The following is a 26,507-nucleotide window of genomic DNA, read 5'->3' as shown; positions in this document are numbered from 1 at the left end:
ACACTCCACACAATACCACTCAGTTCCACATAATTATGCTTCATAACTACATTGCACTCAATGCAACATACACTCCGAATACCACTCAGTGCCACATAATTACACTGCACTCAATGCAACATACACTCCAAATACCACTCAGTGCCACATAATTACATGCCACATAATTACACTCTACTGAATGCAACACACTCCACACAATACCACTAGTGCCACATAATTATGCTTCATAACTACACTCAATACAACATACACTCCAGACAATACCACTCAGTGTCACATAATTATATGCTAAATAATTAGACTGCGCTCAATGCAACATACACTCCAAATACCTCTGTGCCACATAATTACACGCCACATAATTACACTACACTCAATGCAACATACACTCCAAATACCACTCAGTGCCACATAATTACACGCCACATAATTACACTGCACTTGATGCAACATACACTCCAAATACCACTCAGTGCCACATAATTACACGCCACATAATTACACTCTACTGAATGCAACACTCCACACAATACCACTCATTGCCACATAATTATGCTACATTGTTATTAGTAATATCAATACATCTAAGTCACATAAATACAACACATATTGCATTACAAATGCTATAGGTGTCACATTTGCGAAAGTTAAAAATATTGGCATTGTAAATGACAAAGCTATTAATTTCGCTATTTTCAAAACCAACAGATAAATATAAAATTTGTCATTTACAATACCAACAGCTCAAACTTTCCTAATGCGAGACCTATTAGATTGCAAATGCTTGTTGCAGTTTGGTCCTCTCCCACAGAGCCTGCCCGTTACATGTTGTCTTGCGTATTAGTTTATTTATGGTTTTGTCTGACTCACTATATATATATTTTTTCTGGCTTCTCACTACGACTGCACCTCCCTTGCTCTCCCTGTCCCTCACCCCATGTTACTTCAGCACTACCTCAAACCTAGTCATGTGACTGACGGGAATCGCCATCAAATCATGGTGACATACTATATCCCCATAAAAATATCCATGAGGCCACACGCAGGTGTAAGCAAAACTAACAGCTCAGCATGTAAATCTTCGATGCCACAAACATTCTGACATCATATAAATATCACCTAAACAGTCCTCATGTCAAGTTTGTGTCCTTGATTGATGTAGGTAAACGTGGTGATTAAGATAGAATGTTATAGTTTGAATGTTTTTCTGTCATTCTGTGTGCCCTGTGAACCAACCGAGATACCCTGTGATGTTGCTCTCGCGGCTCCGTCCTAGTGGGGTGCTGGAGCATAGGAGAATTCATATATTTAATTCGCCACGTAGCTTTCTGTAGTGTTGCCTCATTTTGACTTTTAAATCATTTTTTTTTTTCTATAGATGTTGTCTGAGCCTAATCTGGTAAGTGGCACTTCCCACAGCACATTTGTGTTGTGCGTTGAGCATGTTTTGCTGCGTTTATCCCTGCGCATATAAGTGGTTCTTTGAGCTAAGGATGACTTCCACTGGCTTTAGCTATCCACTTATGAGGAAAGGAGTTTACATTAGTTGTGCTCTTTTATCGTAGGACTTTTTTTTTTTTTTTTTTTTTTTTTTTTAGTATGGCATAGATTTTGGTAGTTGGTGTTTCGTTTCTACCAGGTACCTGGATTGTCTGTTTCCCAACAGTTTAAACCTGTTTCATTAAAGGACCCTAGCATATACTAAATATTTATTGCATGGGCCAGATAGCCTAGTGATGATCAAACGAAAGCTTCCCATAGTACTGCGTCTGAATCCTAAATGCTCTCCTGTCTGGTACACTACAGTCGCTAGGTCCGAATGTGTACTTAAGATCAGGCACATCGTGTTGAGTCATTAATCTCTTCACTTGAGCTAAACCGGAGGAGAGTTAAAATGTGATAGACCGCTATTGTACACATGCTGCAGGAAAAAGGCGCTTTAGTAACTTTAACAAAAAGATAGTGGTACAATTGTGGGGAAATCTTAACTTGTACAGAATCAGAACGTTTCCTATTGAAAGCTAAACGTGCACTGAAGCTGGAACAAGATTGTGTTGGCTGTGGCTTGCTGGTTTTGATTAGTTCATTTGGATTGTAACATGTAATTTTAATGGTGACCCAACAGGGATACCTGGGGAGGTTGCTCTCCCTCAGCTCTGTCCTAGTGGCATATGGGAGCCTAGGCCCTTGGCCCATGACGTACAGTCCCGTTCCACGCTGTTGGAGAACAAGCTTTGCTCGCAGTCTTCGGGTTGTTGAGCTGCATCCTGTATATTCCTACGACTTCTCAGAGTTCTCGGACCATGACTGAGGAGACAAACCATACAGGGTACACAATGCAGTATGTGGTTGATGTGTTGTAATATAGTCCTTTGCTGCTGGGGTGGTGGGGGCAAATATTTGTTTGTGAATCTTGCCTGTACTAATAGTTGTACTTTTTCTTCTTTAGCTTAACTATCTTCACGCTTCTGGGTAAGTGGCAGATCCCAAAGTCCAGGTGTAATTACTTACTTCTACTAAACTTACTATCTGTCGTGCTTATGAGTGTTAAGATTGCATGGTGTTTAATTTAGATATCTACTTAAAGTGCGGTGCTGCATAGTCTACAAGTGCTGTTGTATGTAGTTTGTGTCGGATCGTTGCTGCATAGTGAATTAACAAGTCTTTGGGTTCTGTCAGTCAAGTGAGCTTGGATACAAATTTGTTAGGTTGAGTCTCAAAGTATGTTTTTCATTTTTAGCAATGGTAATTCCTTTTGGTTTTTGGTGGGATGTAATGCTTCATGCCACTTGTGACCCAACGGGGATACCTGGGGGAGGTTGCTCTCCCTCAGCTCTGTCCTAGCGGCATTTGGGAGCGTAGGCTTTTAGGCCCATGACTTAGTCCTGTCCCACGCTGTTGGAGAGCGAGCTTTGTTCGCAGCCCTTTGGTTGCTGAGCTGCATCCAGTATATTCCTACGACTTCTCAGAGTCCTCGGACCATGACTGAGGAGACAAACCATGCAGGGTACACTTCCACAGTTGCATACGTGATGAGGCTACATAAGCCTGTGCATATACTTCATTGCAGGAGGGACTCTTGAATAACCTATGGCTCAGGGTATTGATGCTTGGAAACATCTGCTTCGTCAACATTGCTGCTTCAACCATGCATATTGTGTATTGCTTTACAAACAAAGAATGTCTCGCCCACCATACTGACTCTTGGAATGGTTCTCAGCTCTTGACCCTGTTGCCATGTGGTAAACCGGGTACACCCGTTTAGAGTGAATGTTTGTCTTCAGCTCTTGCTATGAGCCCAACTAGACTGCTCAGAATCGGGTGGAAATAACTTGTGATTGAGAATGTAGCTGTGTATACCAATACTTTCGAGTCTTAACTTATCCAATTTGGCTTTTCTGTAGGTGGAACGCAGCTTTGACTGGCCACAACGCTCTTAAATTTTGAATTATGGGTGAAGAGCTGCAGTGATGGTGTGTAACTCACTGGATTTTAATGGTGCTGTTAGGAGTGTAAAGCTAGAATTGGCAGTTACGCATGGTAATTTTGTACATCGCTGCTGTGGTTATTTTTCCCCTGTGCTGGAAATAGCTATTCTCCTATATTCATGACCATCTCAGCTCGTCATCAGCACAGCTCAACTGTGCCTCATGACGAGCTGAGCTAGTCATGAGCATGGAAGGGGTTTTAATGCTAGAGTGAAGGCTTTGACTGCAGCATTCCTCTGTTTTCCCCAAGAAGGCCAAATGTATTTTACTGCTTCCTATGTTGCATGTTCAATATAGTTTAGATTTTAGAATTTGCTTGGCGGTAACCTTTTTTCTGCACATAACCAAGGTCTCTGCATGATTTAATCGATCTATTCACATGAACAGACCGTATATGGGCCTAATGAAATGAGATCTGTTCTGACGTTTGCAGTAGAACCATTGGTAAGTAAGCCTAGTCTGCCCAAGTTGTCCTTGAATAATCCATTCCATGCAGCCTAGAAACTAGGTAATGGGCGCAGGCGTCGGTCCTCCAGCTACATTCTGATTCCATTTATGTATTTCGCCATTTGGTCTACTCTGTAAAATGTCTGCCTCCAAACTATCTCCGCTCCCTCAAATTAATACCAGGTCACAAGAACCCAATTTAGTCTCATGTGATGTATTTACGTTGCTTAATCAAAGGCTCGTATCCACATGCTGGGCACTTGGTGGACCAAAACACCGGCATCATGTTCACCTTTTCAAGGATACGTGCCCGTGATCAGTAACAACATGAGACATCGTTCAGGCACTCAAAATATGTACCAGTCAGACAACAAATGGGTATTATTTAGCACAGATGGGACTACGACTGCTATTCCTGCTCTTCTCCCACTAGAAATTAAGTACACAATCCTGCAAAGCTCCAACATCGCTTGTTTGTATGTTAGACTTTGCATGTTTGCACTTTAAATGTGGCTGCATGCTCCTCTGCTAGGTCTCACCATGAGGTGCACCAGAGGTTCATTACACCCAGAAGTGCTTTCTGGCACCAAAAGACATACTTCCAAATTTTTACTAGTTTGACCTTTCCTCAATATTTTAATTTGAATTCGTTTCTGTCTTTATGCAGACTTTTACACATCTACAAGAGTGAGCCACAATTTAGGTTGGCCCGCAACTGTCTTATGGTAAACATTTGGAGGGCGCCAGGCTCACCAGAAGCATCCTGGAAGTCTATTTGGTTGAGATTTTTTAATATCTGGAAAGCCAGTGGATTTTTTTTACTGCATCATATTCACAGGCTATGTTCTTAAATACACATTGGATGGTCAAGGTGATTTAAGTTCGTTATCCACGGTAACCTGAAAACAATGTGTAATATGAAAAATGACCACTTAGTTTCAGAAGTCTCACTTGTGGTGAGATTATTGAATTTTCCAACACTTCTCAGACTGGGTAGAGGGTTATGAAGTAGTGTATTCAGAAATTCACTTAAAGCGGTTGGGAAGCTTCACCCAAATAATGCTTGTTCACGCAAGAACCACATTTAGTCTCCTGTGATGTATTTACATTGCTTCATTAAAGGCTCGTATCCACATGCTGGGCACTTGGTGGACCGAAATAAAACCGGCATCATGTTCACCTTTTGCATGGACACTCCTGTGATCAGTAACGCAGTATAGGAGGTGTGGTGCAAGCACTGAGAACTTGTGTTGTACCATTCAGACACTAATTTAAGTTATTTAGCACCGTCTGAACTACGACTGAGATTCCTCACTTTCTCCATTTCAAAACTTAGTACCCAAGCATTCAAAATCTCAAACGGCTTGTTAGTCTAAGCTTGTTTGAACTTTACATGTGGCTGCATGCTCCTCTCTGCTAGATCTTGCCATGAGGTGCACCAGAGGTTCACTACACTCAGGTGCCTTCTGGCACCAGGAGACATAATTCCAAATTTGCACTAGTTTGACCTTTCCTCAAGATTTTAATTCAGATTTGTGGTATTCATGTTTACATCTTTACACAAACTTGCACACATCTACAGGACTGAGCCACAAGCAATTTGGTTTGGGCTGATCAGAATTTCACTCAAAGCTACATGGTTCCACACCACAATTCAACAAATCACATAATTCAACATATTCACAAAACGCCACCTACATCCAATCCACAACAGAATAACGCATGCCACAATTCAACAGCACGCCACATAATTAAACTTCACAGCACAAAATACAGTTTCAAATTGCACTCTGCAACACCCTCTCAGTCCACATAATTGTAGTACACTACTGCATAATTACTATCCACATAATACCACTGCACACCATGCCTCATAAATCCACGCCACACAATTCCACCACTAACCATTCCAATCCACAATTCCACTCCACATAACTGGGTGAAAGACATCACCACTTATGCCAGTATATACAACTATTGCAAAAGTGAGACGTATTGACTTTGCCAACACACGTCCTTGTAGTTTTTTACTTGGTCACCCACCTTGTGCCCAATTACGCCCTGTATCTTTGATGTTGTCTCTGCCAGTTTGTGCTAATGAATGTCTCTCTTTTCCTCTGAAGGGTGCACTTTGTGAGACGAGTCTTGCAATGACTAGGTGTGCAGTGGTCATGTATGCCAACCGGTAAGTACTTGTTTTATCTGGCTAGTCTACTGATGGTAGTTGAAGATAGCAATACAGTAAAAGAGGTGCTGAGCAACTTGCGGATGCTTAGTTCACACCTTGCAGATGCTTAGTTCACACCTTGCAGATGCTTAGTTCACACCTTGCAAGCCTATAGAATATGTATCCATTGCTCTATTATGCTGGTTCTTAATCCTGTTCCTTGTATGCCAAAGGGTAAATGTATTCAATATTTACCTTGCCAAGTATCTCCTCTCTGGGTATCTCTACCGAGCATTGCATGGCCCATGCAGGATAAGTTACAGCCCAGCTTGATGTGCTGTGTTGTCGTTCCCCCTGCACAAAGCAATTGATTCCTACTATCCCTGCCTGTTCTGATGCAACGGCAGGCAGGGACGCTTGGTCTCAAACACGCTTGCTTTCTTCAATATAGTGGACTGTATATTGGCACACGTGTAGTTTCTGTTCATTGGACTGTTAAACCTGGGGGTTTGGATCTACGTCTGACAGGGCAGTCGCTGAATAAGAAAATAAGCCCACTAAGTACGTGCATATTTTTGTTTTTTTGTTTTTCTTATGAAAGAGTATTGGTGGCGTTCTGCAAGCATGCAGAGGTAGTTCATACTTGCAGAATGGTCTGCCACTGCATACTTGGAATATTTATTTTGTCACCTTCTCTGGGTTGGTAAACTTGTTCAGAAGTCTTTGGCAGTTGCTTGGGACAGTGATTGCACTTCTTGGCCTGTGTAGCTCTCCTGTTAACACAACTTACATTCTCTTGTAATTAGGACAGACCAATGACTTTGATTTTAGGAGATGGGTGGAAGTCTTAGCCACCTTGTCGAATGTTACTACATGTTTATTCTGCAGTCACATGGTGATTTGATCTACTTTTCAAAAGATCAGTGTGACTCCACATCGCCTCCTTAGAAAGCTGGGTCTTTACTACTAGGCAGTAAGTTGTTGCAGCTCACATAATAATGTATGCAATCACGAGAGGCCCCTCCTCCTCGGATGTGAAGGTCCAACACTAATGACTCAGATTATGTGGATAGTTTACAGCTCATTGGTAAACTTTTTTTTCGTTATTCTCACAAGGACCTGTAGTGAAGGTGCTTTTTGAATTTTTTTTATTTTTTAAAACTTTTTTAATTGGTTTTAATAAACACAAACAAAAAAATCAGCATTGATATTTTCTTCAGACATGACTGAATTTGGTAGATAATTTTGGATGTATGGCAATGGGATGCAAATCCAGACTAGCACATTATACTCATTGGCGATGACGGGCCATCATCTGTAGGGACAATCGGTGCAATACAAATATCTCCCCTGTATGAATTCCATCCTGCCCACTCTCTCGACCATTTCTGCGGGCACCCTCGCGCTACACACTGTCTTCTCCCGAAACATGCACCAGTCCATATTATGCTTTCAGCTCTTGACAGTAGGGGCTACAGTCCCTCCCCACTTCTGTGCTAGTCCCTTTTGGCGACTGTGGTACCAAGTGTGACCCATAATTTCTGCGCCCCTACCAGGTCCGTGGGTTCCCATACATTTAGCAGACATCGTTTGGCCTCTGGGTTTATAGTTTTGTGCAGTACCTCGCTCATGACCCTGTGAATTCCTCTCCAGAATCTCTGAATGTGCCCACATTCCCATAGGATATGCATAAAAGCGGGTATTGAAGATGTTTGACTAAAAGTTTGAACCAATGTTCACACCCTTTCAGGTAGCTAATTATAGTAATAAATGGACATGCCCCAGGCGTTGGTGTCCAATGTTGGCCTGATAAGATTGCAATGTTCCTTGGTTTCCTTAACTGTTTTTAAGGCTGTTTGTAACATGGGGCATTTTGGGGGCGGGGGTAGGGGGTTCACATCTACTGTAATGCGTTGCATTGTGTGAGGGGTGGGTGAAGATTTTAAGCGCCTCACTTAAGTTAAAACTATTGTGTATTTGAAGCCCTGGAGCCCCTGCTCTTTCTCAAGGGTCTAGTCTCTGTTGTACAGCCTGGAAGCCCTTGTAGCTGGTATTGCACTGAGCTGGACAGTCCCACAAGCCTGTTAAGCTTTTACCAGCTCCAGGCACGGGATTTAGTTTTAAAGATTGACTTCTTGTTCAAGCACCGTGCTAAAATTACCAGCCAGGTTTACCCCTGGTGTATTAATGATGCTAGCAGGGTACATACAGGAAGGAGAGTAAAAGCACCAGCTGAGGTGACCTGGGCGGACCTCTTAATGTCCAGTGTCCAAGTCTTAAAAGGTTTAGCTTTAGGGGCTATATAGAGCGCATGGCTACCCGCAGGCATCAAAGCGCGAACACAGGCGAGGGCAGCTATGGTGCTTGAGAGCTAAGGGAAAAGCCACGTTTTAAGATTTATTTTTAAAATGACTGTTTCTAATTAAACGTAGATCTGGGTCCTTGCTGTTCCACATTTTGGGAACCAGATGTGAAAACGATCTTCCGCACCAGGTGGTGCAACTCTTGGGTAATATCTGTGTACCGTGAAAACGTGGCTCTTTTGATGTTAATGGTCTTGTTTTCTTCTAGGACGGGCAGTGTTTTGGACGTTCGCAGACTTCTTTGGTAAGGATGGCCGTAGTTTGCGTCACTTGTTGCTTGCAGAATACCACAGTTGCCTTCCTTCGATTTCTTTTGTCCCTGGGTCTGCCCTAGTATATTGCCTTAATTTACCATTGTGATTTCTCCCATTTGGGGTGCAGGATAAGTTACAATTTAGCTCCAAGTGCCTCATTGTCGTTCCCCCTGCAAACATTAAACTGATTCATACTATCCCTGTCTGTTCTGTCTCCACGGCAGACAGGGACGCTTGGTCTCGTACATGGCGACTACTTTTTTCAATTCTGAGCCCACAACTTTGAAACTGACTGTACACAAGTTTGTTTTATTTTAATAGTGCATGATTTAAAATGAAAGCCAATGTCTGACCTACTGGTTTTTGTACGGTATAACCAAGTGCCCCAATAATAAGGGTCTGCCCTGAGTAAATCAGTGCATTAAGTGAAGCATGGGCCACAACCCCTTCACTGAGACTTGCTTGCCATGCTTTCAGCAGCCGGTCTTGAGACTGCAATGCGGCTTGAACTGTTTACTTTTACTTCTTCTGCAGAATATTTGGCTCCAGCCCATCAACTGGAAGCACGCTTGAGGTTCCTTACTGGAGGAGTCCATCGATAGAGGCTTCTGCATTGCTGTAGCTATGTTGAAAAGCTACCACAGTAGACAGATTGCACTGGCGTTGAAGTCTCGACTGACCGTACAGACATGGCAGAACCAACTGCTACATAGACTAGTTGGTTGATTTGACTGTCTAACTTGTTTGGCTTTTGATTATTTCTCTCGCTGAAAGGTGGCATTCATCGGTGTGTATTCCACATGTACCATCTGAAGTATTCAACGTTAGCTGTGTTCCTCTAACATCTCATGGTCGTTCAGAACATGGCACCTATGCTGAAATGCATATCTAAAAGCAGACCATTCTAAACTGTACGTGTCTTGCATTGTGACTTGCTCAGTTTAAATGTTCAATAAACCATTTCCAAGAAGAATTGTGTAAAGCTTAATATTTTGTAGTGTTCGCATGGTTTCTCCTAATGAGTGGATATTGTTGAAGTCTGAAGCTATCTGGGCCTTTCAAGATGTTTTTTACTCCGGTCCCTGCTCTTATCCCACTCATTCACACAGGCTGAATTTTGGTTTCTCCAGTGCTGAGCCACTTAAATAACATGTCCACTTTGCATTCCAGAAATGGACTGGTCTAGTCAGAACAAAACAGACTTGTACTTAGTGAATTTAGACCCATTTATCTCAGATCCTTAGTCCACAATGTATGCTAGGGGTGTTAATGTTTCCATGGCGCTTCAATTGGCTTTTCTAGTGGAGCTGCGATCTGTCCATCAGTTCATGCACCTGAGCTGGAACATCCTTTGCTAATCCTAACAAGTTTCCTGCTCACTTGCATGGGGCTGTAGGCCCCATTCCAGTCCTCCACCGAGTTTTACCACCCCAATGGCTCATTGCCACACACTGGTAATGAAAACCACTCTAGAGATGGCCTTTACAGTATAACCTGCTTTTAATGTAAAAATGACCTGCAAGCAATAATGCATGGCTGGTACAGTTTTGAACAATTCCCGCTTAATCACAGATTGTATTGGAAGAACTTTTCAGTATTTTATATTGGTGCAAGTGAATAGTGAGAACACTTGACAAAACAAGCCTGTAGGTACCTACTGAGAAGGTGCCGGGGTATTCTTAGTCTTTGATCCTGTGAAGCAAGTAACACTGAGAGGAGCTGCATTCATCACTTTATTGTGCCAACATTAGCTTTACTAACCGCTTGACTGCAGGTGTACTACATGGGAAATTATATGGCAACAATAAGTTTAAAAAGTGTAGGGAATACTAGTGCTGGTATAAACACCAAACGGATAACCATGTGTTAAGGCGCACATTGGTCAGCATTGGGATTCAAGCAGATGACTTGCTGTGTGATTCAGTCTGAAAGATCTGCCTAATGGCAAAAGGGGCAGCGCATGAATATAAAGTGGTACTAGAGGAAATTGTAGCCCATTTTTTCTCAGTTAGGGGTTTAACTAATCCTTATATTCCTTTCACTTCATACAGACTGCCTTATAGTCTTAGCAAGGCCATTTGTATGGAATTCCAAGGGCTTCTGATCTATAAGTGTATTTGGCAATCCATGCAACAATATTCTAAGCTACTGCTCAGGAAAGTGCCCTTAGGACAAGAGGAAAAACCAGAAAAAATTACCCCAATGTTGTACCATATTTCTAATTGAGGTAAGCACACCCTGAACTCACTGGGTCGGTTCCCTCCAGAAATCTGAACATTTTGGTCAAAATATCTCTATGCCTGCTGTCTGAGTTTTATCTTCAATCCGGTCACAAAACCATCCTTCTCTTCATCAATCCATCCACCCCATCTCAGTTCATTATCTTTACTTCATCCATCCAGCTTGCCATCATTCCACCCATCCCTGCACCCTTAATTCCCCATCCATCTCGTTCCTTTGTTTATGCTCTTGTTTTCCACCCTCTCAGAAGCTCCATGATATTCTCTTGCATTCTGAAGGTGCAAACCCTTCCTTGCTTTTCAGGTTGCTCCGTTTCCTCTGAAGATTCATCTTGTGCTGCACTATCTTCAATGAATTGACTTCCAGTTCCTTACAATAGCTTTAGAGGAGAGCTTGTATTGTAGCGGTTTCGGATATCAAAGAACGTCTTAAATTTCTTAGATTCATAATTAAACACACTGAAGGCTGCAGACCTTTTTGGATCACCAGCGTTCAATGGGATTCCTGAAGACCCTTTTGCTATGTCTAAAGTCCTGTTGCTTCTGGGCTACCAGTGACCACGTATTATGGCCACAGTGGAATGCTTCTTCGGACGATCATTCACTTTCTAGGTGATGAAGCTGTGTTGATCACTCTCCTGGCTCCAGCAGCCTCTGGTGCAACTTCAATCATTGGTCTTTGGCCTTTGGTGCTTCACGGTGACTAGCCTTGGAGGTTTCTTCAGCTGTTGTCTCCCTGTGTTGTGAACCAGCCAGCCAACTGACCCTTGACTTACCTCAGCTGGGCTATGGAGATGACCTCCACAATCAGGCACAGTACCATCTCCTTTGCTAGCCAGCAGGTGCAGTCCATGCTCGTGTAGCCTCTTTGTCAGTTCTTTGATGTTGCAATGCAGTCCTCTTTTGGTCCCCCTTCCAGTCCATAGAGATCTGAGTTCTGGGTCCCCGAGAATGAATTCAGATAGGTCCCAGCATTGTGGGATGGGTGAGGGGGTTCCATTTCCAGTCTGAGAAGAGGTGGGCGAGTCCCAATGTACCTAAAACCCAGTCCCAGAGCCTGGATGGTTCCATGAGTGAACACCAGGAGGTGGTCCTAGTCCGGGAGGCCATCCCCTGAGGAAGATCCCAAAGTGTTAAATGAGCTGGAGGGGGGAGGGTTGCTATAAAAAGCGTTCCACCAGTTCTGGTGTCGGGTAGCATCACTCCAGTTGGGAGGGTGCAGGAGTCCTGATAATGATGGGGGTGGAGAGTTTGGGCAGACCCCAGTGGAAGGACCAGTGGGTCAGGGTTTGCCAGCTCTGAGGTCAGAGCACCCCAGGACTGACCCTGGTGAGGGCACTTCTGGCCTGGGGATTTTCTATTTCTATTTTCTATTTAGGGAGTTTTGTAAAGCGCTTGGTGACGCACAACAGCGTGTCCCCGCGCTAAGGAGCAACTCTTATTGGAACCTATAGATGCGGCATACCTTACTGGGCAAATAGTGCAGTTTTAAGTTTGGCTCTGAAAATTGATTCAGATGGCTCTAATCTCAGTGCCAGGGGAAGTTTGTTCCATCTTGAGGCTGCGAGGTACCTAAAAGATCTTCCGCCCATTCGAGCTCTAGACACCTTGGGAACGACCAGGAGTCCAGAGCCAGAGGATCTCAACGAACGGGACGGCTCATAAGTAGTCAGTAGTCCCTGCAGTGGAAGAGGAGATCTCCCATTGATGATCCGATGGCACGTACATAGAGCTTTAAATTCTACCCTGCTTCTGACCGGAAGCCAATGCAGAGATCGGAGGGCCGCGGCCGATGCAGCTCTCCTGGGTAGTTTAAGCACTAAGCGGGCAGCGGCATTCTGTAGGACCTGTAGGCGGTTGAAGTTCTTCTCCAAAGTCCCTAAATAGAGAAGATTGCCATAGTCCATCTTTGATGTGACTAGTGCATGCACCAGGGTTTGACGGGCTTTCACGGGTAAAAACTTCAAGGTCTTCCTGAGGCTTTTAAGGGTCCCAAAACATGATCCAACCACCTGATTTTCATGCACTGTTAGAAGGATAGGGAGCTCGAGACCTGCGCCAGGCAGACTCCACTCATGAGAAGCTTTCCTTGGGGAGGTGGGTGTGCTCCCCCAGAAGTACTCGGTTGCCAGGCACAAGTCCAGTCTCAAGAGTGCAGACCCTGGGTTGGTGGGCCAGGTTCCAGATGCCCCTTTGCCCCTTCGAGTTGGGGGGGGGGGGCGACTGCTAGTGGTGCCCCTACCAGTTTGTCTACTGGGGGGGGGGGGGGTTCCGCTCTGAGTGTGAGGTTGCAGAGCCTCAGGAGGGCAGGCAGAGAGGGGGAAGCCTCACCCCTGACCCCTGTCCAGCCTATGGTTACAGACCCTAGGCTGGTGTACCGGTTCCACTGTAGCACCCATGATCTGGTGGAAGGAGGACGGGCTGTGGAAGAGCTCACCCCAGTCTCCTGTCCAGTCTCTAGGTACAGACCCTGGGCTGTTAGGTAAACCTCAGGCATCACTTCCCATTGGGAGAAGATAGAGGAATAAAGTCTAGGCTCTCTGAACTCAGAATTTAATACATCCTTTAGCAAGGATGTTTTTTTAATTGTTTGAAAATGCCACTTCTACAAAGTATACAAAAGAAACAATTGATGGACAGAACGCTGGACAATACAAATGTTCACCCCCAGTCGCAAGGATCTGGGTTAAATCCATCATTCTTTTGCTCACCACACCACCCCAGTTTGGACCCAGCCATATGCAAATCAGTCTTGACCCTGTTCCATGTGAGAACAGTCCAGCCCTAACTGCCAACCAAAAGAATGATGGCCATTCATTGACCAGGCTGAGATCAACTTTGTAGAGCTTTTTCTGTAACTTGGCACTCGACCCTAAATTCCCTTGATGTCTTTGGAACTCTGATCACTGACCTTGAATTATTAGTTGGAAAGGGGGCTGTGGATACAATGCCAACATACATTAAGAATGGGTCCTGAATACCATTACTACTGAAACCGAGACTGACTATCCCGAAGGCCTTACCAGGGGTTACCATATGGGTTGCCCTGAGCTTTTTCTGCCACAGGCAGCTAATGTGGGTCCAGTCTCTTTACACGAGGTCTCCGGGCCCCCCACGGTTGACATCATTAACTAAACACACTGGCGGCTCCGCTCACCTGATGGATCTCCCTCCTGTTCTGCCAATCAGCCTCTGACTTGAAGAACCCCACAGCAGCAGCTCACCACTTACCACGAAAGGCCCCACCTGTCCACCCTGCAAATTATCCCTCACCAATTTCATCCAACTGCCCCCAGCTGCTACCCCTTCTGTTCTAATTTTGGTGGACATCCCCCCCCACCCCCTTAAGAAAGGAGGCCTAAGAAAATGATGGTCAACTTGAGAACAAAGTTTATTGGCTGGCGTATAGGGCTAACATGCGCAAGCCCTTCTCCCAGTTACTGATAGACGAGATTATTAGGGTTTGCAGAGTAGGCTGGACTGGTCCCTCTCAGAAGTTGTTTACTGGCAACTGTATGGTAGTTAAATTCAGTAACACCATGCGGGAATGTATAATAGTTAATTTCAGTAACCCCATGCGGGCAGGATATATTTTCCATACTCTGGCACAATGGTGTCACTAAGGATCGAATCTCAGTGCTTCCTTTGGGCTTTTTTTTTTTTATCCGCCCCACTTTGGAAGGCCATTGGGCAGGGGAGGCTTGTATCTTGGCCAGTTTAGGCCACAAGATGGACTGATTGATTATCCATGCCATAGAAACACTGCATGTACCTCATACCGCTAACCAACAATTTTGAACCCGAGTCAGTTGGAAGATCCTGATTGAAAGAGTCTAGCTCATGTTGAAGAGGCCCTGGATAAGGCCACGATGCCCAATAGACCTGCGGTTTCTCAGTTGGAACATTGCCAGGGTATGGGGCAGGCTAAGTGACATTGGATGGCTCAGAATGCTGGCTACATTTAACATTGTAAGTTTACAGGAGATGTGGGATGTCAAGTTATTCTTATACCTGGATGGCTTTGCCTCATATACTGTTCCAGTCATTCTGTCACCTAGTGGGTGTGCTAGTGGAGGCCTTGTGTTAACAGTAAACTTGGGCCTTTATTGTAAAGTTGATCTTATTAAGTCCAACTAAAAGGTTGTTCTTGGTACCCTTTAGAAATAAATGCAGACTGCTGGTAATTAATTTTTATAATGCAGCCTTATCTAGTAATGAAACAGATGCAGTCTCCAGATTAAAAGCTTTTGTATATTACTTTTTTCCCACTCAGAATCTTTATTTACTGGGATTATACTAATGGGGGATTTTAACTTGCATCCTTGTTTTTCAAGATAAAGATCCAGAGCTTGAGGACCGATTTATTTATTGAAAAGAGGGGCCAGTCGAGAGGTTACCCATGTTTAAGGGGAGAGGTCACAGCATGACAATAGATCACGTTTTTGTATCTTTTTGTCTGTCCTTTGTTCTCATAGATTTTAAAGTTTTATGTTGAAGTAATTCGGGGTTCCCAAGGCCTACACGCTCCGGAGATAACCCACTTACACTTGAGAACTGTTGGCACGGAAACTGTAAAAGGCAAAGAACAAGTTTATTAAGACCCCATGGGGTGGTGGTACACTCAAACAGCACCCTTCGGTAATGCAAGAGGTATCACACCGAACACCGGTGTGACCCCGTTTATATACAGTTTGGGGCGATAAAAGATAGGCGGCACAAGTTAAGACACATTTTAAGGACATATATGGTCATGTTTTGGAATACTGCCAGCTCATTGGAGGGGGCACAACTCCGCTGGTCAGTTTGGTGCACATTCCTGAAAGCTTACGGGTCAGTGGGAACTGCGCATGTGCGGCTTGACCAATACTAAAAATAGCCTGTTGCTGGGCAGGTTGGGGTGGTCAGTGGAACGGACAACGGACTAAAGGGCACGTCGGCCACGAGGCCGCTCATGGTCTAAGATGGCCGCTGCAACATTCAAAATGGCGTTTTCGTATATAGCCAAGTTAAGGAGGACAACGTGTAGGTTCAGCTAATCGCTAATGCGGCCTGGCCAATTACGACAGACGACCCTTTTAGCGTTTAGCTGAATCTACCTCATAGTGAACATAATCAGGATGTTCGTCCTCGATGTCTATTAACATAATTTGTGTTACCTCTTTGTGAAGCATCATTTTATCATGGGCAAGAGCTCGTCTTGATGGTATGCAAGCTGATAAACACATTGAGCATAAAGCTGGGCCACATTGAATACATAGGCATATGAAAAACATAGCTCCCACAAGTATACACAGAATCGTCAACAGTTTCCAGCCCCATGTTACAAGCATGGACCAGAACCATCCCGAAAGTGTCCAAGTTCCATTGTCCGGGTGTATCTCAGCTGCAATCTTATGAAGCTTGGAGATGGCATCATACACAGATGGAGAATTGTCCGGAATATACACGCAACAGCTGCTTCCGATAATTCTACATGCCCCCCACGATCAGCTAAAACAACGTCCAATACCATTCGATTTTGGAGGGTGACAATTCTGGAAATCTGTAGTTCCTCAGTAATATTCCCCAGGGCAATGGCAGTGTCATTCGCAACAGCCTCGACAACACGCGTCAGTCGTCTGATTTTCCGGCTATTCAGTGCAGCCCCCACAAAGGAGAATAGTCCCAGATTAAAGTCCACATACTGTTGCAATGCAGTGTCTGTTTGGTCAATGTCTTCCAGGGCAACAGTTCGTTTGACCCTATTCAAGACGAAGTCATGGTACAGGGTATAATCATTGTGATACATCGGAGGGGCAATGAATACAGGAGGTAAAACAAACGATACATAGCACGTGCCCAACCACCCCAATGGAAGCTGATGGTAGCCCTTCGTTCCACAGATAAAATATGTATTTCGTGATGCAACAAATTAAATGCCATTCGGGCTATCAAACGTGAGAGTAGTATTACATTCGCTTTTCCCCACTGCAATCGAGCCCTTATTCCTGATGCATAAATCGGCTTTTGTAGCAATGACATTTATAACATGGGCACTAGATACATTAACGTTCCGCTGATTGCTATATACTCGTGGGACAGACACATTATCAGGCCTATACTCTTCCCATTCGAAACGAGTACCCTCAGCCCGGGGAAACCCATCCTTATCATGGAAACATACTTTATTCAAGCGGAAAAGCACCCCTCCCTTAGTTGGCCATCTCAGGGTAAAAAGGAGGGTGTACCAAGCGTTGCATGACCCATTATGTGAAAACGGGAGTGGAATAAGTGGGGTGCCCCCTCTCTTCTGGTGCCCAGGCAACATCCCACACACCCAGCAATTTGAGGTATTGGTCATGTTATGTGTGTGGTGAAGAATCTGAATGAAGCTGTTATTTAAGTACGTTTGGCGGTGGCGCTCTTCATGGAAGGGCAGTGTAAAATGAAAATGTTCAGACGGTGCCGGGGTAGTCGGCAGCAAATGTTCACGTACAGGCACCACAAGTTCGACTACCCAGGCTATAACAGCTATCACCACAATAGTCAAAACAAAGAGAAAGGCACCCAATATTTTCTTATCACGTGATGCCGTTGATGCCATAGTTTAAGAATGTTCGTGCAAAGTCTCAAATAGCACAAATTGTTCACAAAGTCTCAGATACACGTGTGTGTGTATACCTAAAAAAGGAAAAATGCGGTGCTGAACTCCGAGGTAGCCGTTGTTTTCTTCTCCGGGCCAAGACGGGTGTCGCTACTCTGGCAGAACTGATCCCCCCCCTTGGAATTCCCGGTTTCCGTTTCACAAACCTGGAGCGGTAACCAACCAGTCATAAAAAGGCCAAAAAAATTCTTCTTATCGTGGGCGCAAGTTGTAGCGCTCTCGTCCGGCAGCAGCTTGGTCCAGGAAGGCTCCCTCAACTTCGGCCGACGTCACAGCTGGGCTCTTTTCTTTCTCCAAGATCTCCTTGTAATCAGTCAGTACAGCAGGAGTCACCAGATCCGGAGAGACACGGCGGCAATGTGTCGAATGCACCCACCGCTTCCTGTTTGTCACTCGTACTGCGGTGCGGGTCGCGAGGAGGACCTGTTCGGGGCCCCTCCACCTGGGCTCCAGACTGCTTGCTCTCTCAAACGAGCGTATCATGACATGGTCCCCAGGACGAAGATCATGGCCCTCTCCGGTAGAGTTGTCAGGAGCGCTTCTCGAACCTGTTGATGAATAGAGAGCAAATCATTTGTTAATCGTGCCAAATAATCATTCATCATAACACAAGGCACATCATGTATTAATCGCGGCTTGGGCACCCCCCAGATATTCATCGGGCGGCCAAACACCACCTCATAAGGCGTAAGGCCAGTTCGTGAGTGGGGTACTGATCTAAGAGAGAGCAGTGCTAGCGGCAATGCGTCTGGCCACTTCAACGATGTAGACGCCACAATTTTGGCCAGTTTAAGCTTCAACGTAGCATTGTACCGCTCGACCAAACCTGCTGACTGAGGGTGGAATACAGCGTGGAACTTCTGCTGAATCCCCAACCCCTTCAGTACATATTCCACGATCTTTCCAACAAAATGAGGCCCATTATCGCTCCACAAAAATTTACAAACTCCAAAGCGAGGAAAGAATTCCTTAAGCAACACCTTAGCTGTTGTCAAAGCCGTATTGTCTTTCGTGGGGTAGGCCTCAACCCATTTGCTAAAAGCACATACCACCACTAGAACGTACTTCAGGTTATTGCAACGCTCGAGTTGGATGTAATCCATTTGAAGCACCTCAAATGGTGCAGAAGGTGGAACGAACCCTCCTTTCGGAGTATGGGTCCCCTTTCCAGGATTGCAAACATACCAGGCAGGTCTGCACTACTCTCTTTGCAGTATTAGCAATCTCAGGATGTTCCCAGACTCGTGTTAAAAGCTGAGTGATTGCAAGAGCTCCGACATGAGCCAGTCCATGTGTCATCTGGACCATCGCCTGCAAGTAAGCCGCAGGCAATTTCCACTTCTCCATGTCTTTGCTTCTCCAACAACCCTCGTCATCTAGTACCCCATCTGCTGCCCAAGCCGCGAGTTCAGATTCAGTGGCTGATTTTTGAATATCCCGTATTTCTGCTCTAGCATCACTCCATCGCTCAGCCTGTGATTGTACCACGTACATGGGGGAGCTAGTTCGGGACATAGCCGTTTGCCTTGCTATGCTGTCTGCAAAGGCATTTCCTTGGCCCACTTTGTCCGTGATCTTTTTATGGGCACTGCACTTCACTATCGCTACTTTCTTAGGGCCAAGCAACGCATTTAGGAGATCACGCACTAGCTCTCCGTGCATAATGTGCTCTCCGTGTGATGTCAGAAACCCACGTTCCCTCCAAAGTAGCCCGAAGTCATGGGCCACTCCAAAGGCATACCGGCTGTCCGTGTATATGTTCACACATAATCCGGCACTTAATTCGCAGGCTCTTGTTAAAGCTATCAGCTCTGCTGCCTGAGCCGACTTTTGTGGTATCCTAGCTGTTTCTACCACTGTTTTAAGCGTCGTGATCGCATATGCTGCGGAAGTCGTACCATCTGGCAGCCTTAGACACGATCCATCAACCCACAGTTCCCCATCCACATCTGGAAATGGCACATCCTGTAAGTCGACACGACCCTTTGTCTGTTCCTCAGTCAGGAAAACACAGTCGTCATGTTTTTCCTCCTGACCCTCCTCGGCCGGATAGGGCAATAAAGTGGCAGGGTTCAAAGTAGCGCATCTTTTCAATGTAATATGTGGCGCCAAAAGTGTCAGCTCGTATCCTGTTAGCCGTGCACTCGTAAGGTATTGGGTCTTTGTTTGGTTTAACAGGGCATCTACTGCGTGGGGAACTAACACCAACAATTTGTGTGATAACACTATTCCCTCACTCTGTCGTATGGCTACTGCTGTTGCTGCTACCGCTCAAACACCCGGGCAACCCTCGTGCTACAGGATCCAAAATGGCAGAGAAGTATGCACATGGTCTCTGCTTATCCCCGTGCAATTGCACTAACACTGACAACGCACACCCATCATTCTCGTGCACGTACAATGTGAAAAGTTTTGTGTAGTCTGGTGTACCTAACACGGGTGCGGAACAAAGGGCCTGCCTCAACTGCTCAAAAGCTTTCTGACATTCATCTGTCCACTCAAGAGGCATTGGTGTAGCTTTGGACAGTAATGTTAGCAAAGGTTTTATGATATGTGAAAAACCCATGATCCATTGCCTACAAAAGGACGTCAATCCTATGAAGGCACGTACATCTCTCTGCGTGCGGGGGACTGGTGTGTCTAAGATTGCTTGAATTCGATCAGATGTTAATGCACGCCCCTCCTTAGACAACAGATGACCGAGGTAGGTCACCTGGGGTCTACAGTATTGAAGCTTTTTCTTGGAAACCTTGTGATTGTGTTGTGCCAAAAAGGAAAGCAACGCAAGTGTACTTTGTTCACATTGTGCATAGGAGTCAGCGGCAAGCAGAAGGTCATCCACGTACTGGATGAGCGCAACGCCAGACTGCAATTGAAAAGAATCTAGCTGCCTCTTCAAAGCCTGGCTGTAGATGCTAGGGCTTTCAGTATATCCTTGGGGAACACGACAAAATCTATAAGATTTATTATTGAGTGTAAAGCCGAACAGATATCGCTATCAGGATGAACAGGGATGGAAAAGAACGCATTCTTTAAGTCAATAACGCTAAAGGTGGTGGCTGTCGGTGGAACCAAAGTAAGCAAGGTCGTAATATCAGACACCACCGGGTATTGGGGGATGACAATTTTGTTGATCTCACGCAAATCGATAATAAATCGATAGATCTTGCCATCTGTGTCTTCTCTTAAGAATCGGTAGAATAGGGCTGTTACAAACATTATAAGGGACCTCCTCCACAACCCCTGCAGAAATCAAATCCTGAACAATATGTGTCAATGCAATTTCACCTTCTCTCGAGATCTTATACTGTGGCACTCGTGGCAGAGGGGCCCCTTCCTTAACAGTAATGTGTATTGGTGGAATACGCATCTCTCCCACATCCGTATCTGAGGTCGCCCACAACGTATGCGGTAGAGAGGCCAAAGCTGGAATGTCAAAAATAGCATAAAATCTATCCGGGTCAGGATAATTGTCATTCAGAATAACCCGCACTCCCTCTGGAGCGCAACGTATTGTCGCTCGAAAATATTTAAGCAAATCAATGCCCAGGATATTGTCTGGGGTATGGGGTGATAACAAAAATTGGCCAAAACTAAAGTATTTGTCTATGCATAGTGCAAGGGGCTTGGACAATGGGCTGGGGGAGGGTGTGCCATCAAACCCTACACACGTAATCATTTCGCCAGACAGGGGAGCCCTCGGAACCAAGTTTTTCGACAAAGCGCTACGAGTAGCTCCTGTGTCGACTAAAAATTGATCAGTAGAACCCAGAATGCCCGCTGTTACATATGGACCTTGCTGATCTACCGGCACTTCAACTGATTCCTTACCCCATCCTATGCATGCACATAATCCTGGTGCTCCACATTCTCTCCCTCAGAAATTTGATATTGATTCCGTCTATCAAACGTATTCCGTTCGTCCTGGCCACGGCCCCTCTCCTCAATCTGTCTACGATCACCTCCACCACCTCTCGCTCCAGTATAACCTCCTCTTGACCTTCCACTTCCACGACCACGCTGACTATGCTGTTCGCGAAGTACCGGACAATCTTCAGCCCAATGCCCAAACTCCTTACAATACGCACACTGATCCTCCGCTATGTCCGTACGACCATACCATACGATGCGTTTCCTCCACCTCGTCTACCTCTATCATTCCCTCTACCCTGTGTTCCCCGAACCTGCGCCAACATCACCTTCGTTTTCAATTCCTTCGCCTTTTTCTCTACACTTTCTTTAGCCTCCACTTCCTGCCGCTCATAATACTGAGCCATAGTTAACAAGGACGCAGGGGTCGCCGTGGCCCAGGAGCTTTCACTCGACTTCAATCGCTTTGCAATCTCTGGTAGGAGATTAGCCACATACTTATCTACAAACAAATGCCGACCCGTATCGTCAGTTAAAGATTGACCACTGTAATCATGAAACGCCTCCTCGAAGCGTGTAAAGAAATCTGAGACCGTTTCATCGGGTTGCTGCTTGCACGACGTTAACATAGTCCAATCAATCTTTTTGGAGGGAACAAGCGTTTTTAATTTATTCAAGATAGCTGCCGGAAGGTCTAAAATTAGCTGACAAGGCTTACATGCTGGTTCTCTATCCAGATCTGCAGCATTTATTTCCTTCCATGTCCCCCCCAATATCGTTTCATCATTATTTTTACGAATTTGCCTCCACATATCAGGTGGTAAAATTAGCCCAAAAAACAAATCTATATCCACGAGAGTCATCACACAAGACGATATAGCCCCCTCCACCCCCTCATAAAATGCCGCCGGATTCTTCCGAAGATCAGGTAAAGAATTTTTCAATGCCATGACATCTGCTCTATTCCATGGCGTGTAGACCCAATTATACACAAAATACCCTTTCGCATCCTTCGACAATTTATCATCATCAGTACCTTCCCCTTTAGGTGGAACATACAACGGCGCGGCTTCACGCATAGGCATAACATGCAACGCAGAACTCTTATCTGAACCACGGAGAGAACACTCTTTAGCCCGCCCGTTATTCTCCAATTCGGACTCCTTTTGCCTCCGTTTCCGTTCCTCCCGCAATTGGGTTGTCTCATCCCGCAGCTTGATCAATTGCTTGAACAGGTCGTCAACATCTGAAAGATCAAAATCACCTTTAGCTAAATTCTCACGATACACTGACAACACTTTAGGCTCTAACGTATCAGAAAGTTCACGGTATGCGTTTACAACTTCATCCGCCAGACTAGACAGAAAATACATTAATTCAAGATCCGACCACCCTTTCTTTTCTGTTAACAACTGCTCCTGAGTAACACAATGCTTATTCACTTTACGAGCCCAACTGCGTAAATGAGCGGACCTATCCGCAGTAAACCTGAGAGCCGATACCCCCTTCGGGCCCAACTGATCCTGTCCATCATCCTCTGAATCCGCAGCCGGAGCCGTCGGCGAAACGTACGGAGGCGGTGACCGATCTAACAAAGAAAAATCATCAATTTCATTATTAAGGACAGGATAAAGTGGTCGGCGAATAGGAAATTGACCAGTCATTTGTAATTTACGTTCCCGTTCCTCCCTTTCTTTCTTCTCCTGAGCCTCCTTTTCCTCAAGCTGTAAAGCCTTATCCCGAGCAGCCTTGCGCTGCTCTTTGTCCGCCAAGGCAACCTCACGCTTCATTCGCTCACGCGCCGCTTTCTCCCACATTCGCACGCAATCAAACATATTTTGTCTAGACCTGCGTTGAAACAAACATTGCTCTACAAATTGTATTTTACTTAAATCAAACGACCCGTGTAGAGGCCATTGCAATTCAGGATCGGTCTTGGTATACTTATGCCATAATTTACTGTACATAATAGGGGGAAGGCCAAATTTTATGTACATTTCCCTATTTGGTGTTCCCTCTGGGGGGGCCGGCTGCGCTTCTGCTAACCTAATTGAGGTACCTTCTCCAAGACAACACATTCCTCGGAGTGTGCTGAAAACAGGCATGTTCGAAAAGTATCACGAAAGCGTGACACCGGACAAAATGGCACTTACAGTTCTTCACACGGTTGTGCCGCTCAGAGGAAAAAAAACAAAGTTAGAGAAACATCTCTACATGCCTGCCTATGTGAAGTGCACTACACATACAAGTTCAAAGATCACAAATTCACAATGTTAGCTAACTCAAATCAAAAGACGTAGATCGTAGGACTTCGGCAAGCGTCCGAGGACTACCTTACCGATCACAAAGCACAGAATTTCGGTAAGCGTCCGAAGACTACCTTACCGAACACAAATCATAGGACCTCAGTAAGCGTCCGATGACTACCTTACCGATCACAAAGCTTACCCAAATTCCCAACAAATGTCCAGATTCCAACTGCCAAGGTCTTGTAAGCCAAATCAGCCAAACGGCACTTTCTCAGCGATGCAGACACTTCGAAAACTCAGTCGGAGACCGGCGCCACCTGGAAGGTCAGATCGGAAGGGAAGGAAAAGACACCGTGGCAGCCAAGACTCGGGTCACTCGTGGCAGCGCGCGCCCATGGCGAGTTTCCAAGCCTTCGTCACGACCTCTCCTTCGGGCATCCGAGTCGCCGATGAGTCCCTTCGTGGTCGCCAATTGAAGTAATTCGGGGTTCCCAAGGCCTACACGCTCCGGAGATAACCCACTTACACTCAAGAACTGTTGGCACGGAAACTGTAAAAGGCAAAGAACAAGTTTATTAAGACCCCATGGGGTGGTGGTACACTCAAACAGCACCCTTCGGTAATGCAAGAGGTATCACACCGAACACCGGTGTGACCCCGTTTATATACAGTTTGGGGCAATAAAAGATAGGCGTCACAAGTTAAGACACATTTTAAGGACATATATGGTCATGTTTTGGAATACTGCCAGCTCATTGGAGGGGGCACAACTCCGCTGGTCAGTTTGGTGCACATTCCTGAAAGCTTACGGGTCAGTGGGAACTGCGCATGTGCGGCTTGACCAATACTAAAAATAGCCTGTTGCTGGGCAGGTTGGGGTGGTCAGTGGAACGGACAACGGACTAAAGGGCACGTCGGCCACGAGGCCGCTCATGGTCTAAGATGGCCGCTGCAACATTCAAAATGGCGTTTTCGTATATAGCCAAGTTAAGGAGGACAACGTGTAGGTTCAGCTAATCGCTAATGCGGCCTGGCCAATTACGACAATGTGGGATAATCTAAGTGACCATAACCCTTTGTCAGCTACCTTTTTCTGAGATAAAAAACTCACTGACACTGCACATTTACATACGGAGTCCATATTATACACAATCATGGTCGGAGGCTGCGTTGGCGTCAATTGTCCCTTCAGATTTTTTTTTTATTTAGTTACTGTAAGAAAGTAGGATCTGCTTTTTTTTATGGTAACCACCACTTTTTGCTGCTGTCAATCTGTTTTCTGACTAGTATGACTGACTGGGATCCTGCTAATCAAGACCCCAGTCTCTATTTCCTGCATAAATTGGACAATGGTGAGTACTTGGGACACCCCATATTGGCTCCTGGTGTAACCTTGTAAGTCCCTAATTTATGGTACTAAAGTACCCAGGGGCCCCTCATGGGGTGATGTATGTATTATGCCACCCATGGGAGACCACTGAAATTGTGACAACAGGCCTGCCCTCCAGCCGGTGTAAGTTGGTGCTAGCACCTCTTACAACAGATAAAATTATATCGGAGGTCACTACACATAATATCTATTGGTCAACCCTGAGGCAGGCCTTTCAATCGTGAAGGCAGGGTGATTGGTTATAAGAGTGAGCGAGCCCCTGCATGAACAGGACACCCCTAGAAACCCTGAAGTCCATTCTCCAGGCATTGTTAGTGTGACAGCCATTACAATACATATAGTGGCCATGCGTCATTACGCAATGGCTAACTATAAACTGGCTGTAATGAACCCTGGCATGTTTGGTATCGTACCCCAACACCATGAACGGTGTTTGATGTATAATTCCATGCACTGTGGGGCTCCTCCAGGAAGCCCCTGTGCTCCAGATACCAGTCTTCCAGAGTCTGACAGCAAGCTAGAGCTGCTGCCGACCACAGACCCAATTCTGCCCTCCTGCTCAAGCAGGGGGGAGGTAGAATAATAGGCTTCTGTCACAAGGAGGTGTGACCACCTCCCAGACAGGACTTAATGTATTATGCTGGGGTGGGGTGCTTGCCAGTGCCACTAGGCTGCTTTGAAGGGCATATTTGGTGATCTCCTTGCATACTCCAGTTGGAACCAGTTCAGGGAGCCGTTGGCTCCTGCACGGAACTGTCCAGCCCCTCCTCCTGGGAGAGATTCCTGAATCATCCCAACCCTTTCCTTATGGTACTTAAGAGCCTATCTGTGGTTGGGTCTTCAGATTCATCGTGGGACAAAATTCTATTCCGAAACAACTTCACCGTCAACCGTCTGGGCACTTTGGACTTTGCTTTGAGGACCGATTCTGCATCTGGAAGATTCCTGGTCTCGTCATCTGTGCCTGTGCTCCATCCAGGTTCTTCTCCAGGCCTGTGGGCATCAAAGACACTCAAAGGATCACCTTTTGAGTGTAGGAGTCACCCCCCTGCATCTGCAGGCACTGCAACTGAGCTGACCAGTCTGCTTCTCCTGACGTCCTCCGGACTTCACAAGGCGCAGCAACACAGGTGGTGGTTCCTCTACTCCTTCGAGGCCTGCACTGTCTTCTCACTGAGTTTGAGGCCACTATCCCACATCGGAACCGCTAGAACAGAACCCCTGTGCACAAAATTGCCTTGCCAAGGCTTTTTGACTCTTCTCCAGAGATCTTCAAGAAGCTCCAGCATCTCTTGCTACCAATATCTCTGTCCTCATCGCATCCTCTGCACCGTCGTCTTGTATTATTGGTGACTTGCTTGACGTCCTCTTGCGACTCCTGTGCCTTCAGCCT

At 45.6% G+C, this 26,507-nt stretch overlaps 5 non-coding genes across 5 annotated transcripts; all 5 read left to right on the top strand.

The window, feature by feature from the left end:
- Positions 1-2,121: 2,121 nt before the first annotated feature.
- LOC147683978 (small nucleolar RNA SNORA73 family) lies at positions 2,122-2,340 on the top strand. The gene has a single exon (XR_015301901.1). It is a non-coding gene; the product is annotated as a small nucleolar RNA SNORA73 family (small nucleolar RNA).
- A 459-nt stretch (positions 2,341-2,799) lies between these two features.
- Positions 2,800-3,018, top strand: LOC147683977 (small nucleolar RNA SNORA73 family). The gene has a single exon (XR_015301909.1). It is a non-coding gene; the product is annotated as a small nucleolar RNA SNORA73 family (small nucleolar RNA).
- Positions 3,019-6,410: 3,392 nt separating this feature from the next.
- On the top strand, positions 6,411-6,536 carry LOC147683976 (small nucleolar RNA SNORA63). The gene has a single exon (XR_015301891.1). It is a non-coding gene; the product is annotated as a small nucleolar RNA SNORA63 (small nucleolar RNA).
- Positions 6,537-8,234: 1,698 nt separating this feature from the next.
- LOC147683975 (small nucleolar RNA SNORA81) lies at positions 8,235-8,402 on the top strand. The gene has a single exon (XR_015301912.1). It is a non-coding gene; the product is annotated as a small nucleolar RNA SNORA81 (small nucleolar RNA).
- A 441-nt stretch (positions 8,403-8,843) lies between these two features.
- Positions 8,844-8,970, top strand: LOC147683974 (small nucleolar RNA SNORA63). Its single transcript, XR_015301896.1, has one exon. It is a non-coding gene; the product is annotated as a small nucleolar RNA SNORA63 (small nucleolar RNA).
- The last annotated feature ends 17,537 nt before the right edge of the window (positions 8,971-26,507 follow it).

Source organism: Lissotriton vulgaris, chromosome 11 (assembly GCF_964263255.1).
Source record: "Lissotriton vulgaris chromosome 11, aLisVul1.2, whole genome shotgun sequence".
In the NCBI taxonomy this organism is placed as follows: Eukaryota; Metazoa; Chordata; class Amphibia; order Caudata; family Salamandridae; genus Lissotriton; species Lissotriton vulgaris.
The sequence above is the reverse complement of the archived record's forward strand: the minus strand, read 5'-3'. Positions and strand labels throughout refer to the sequence as shown.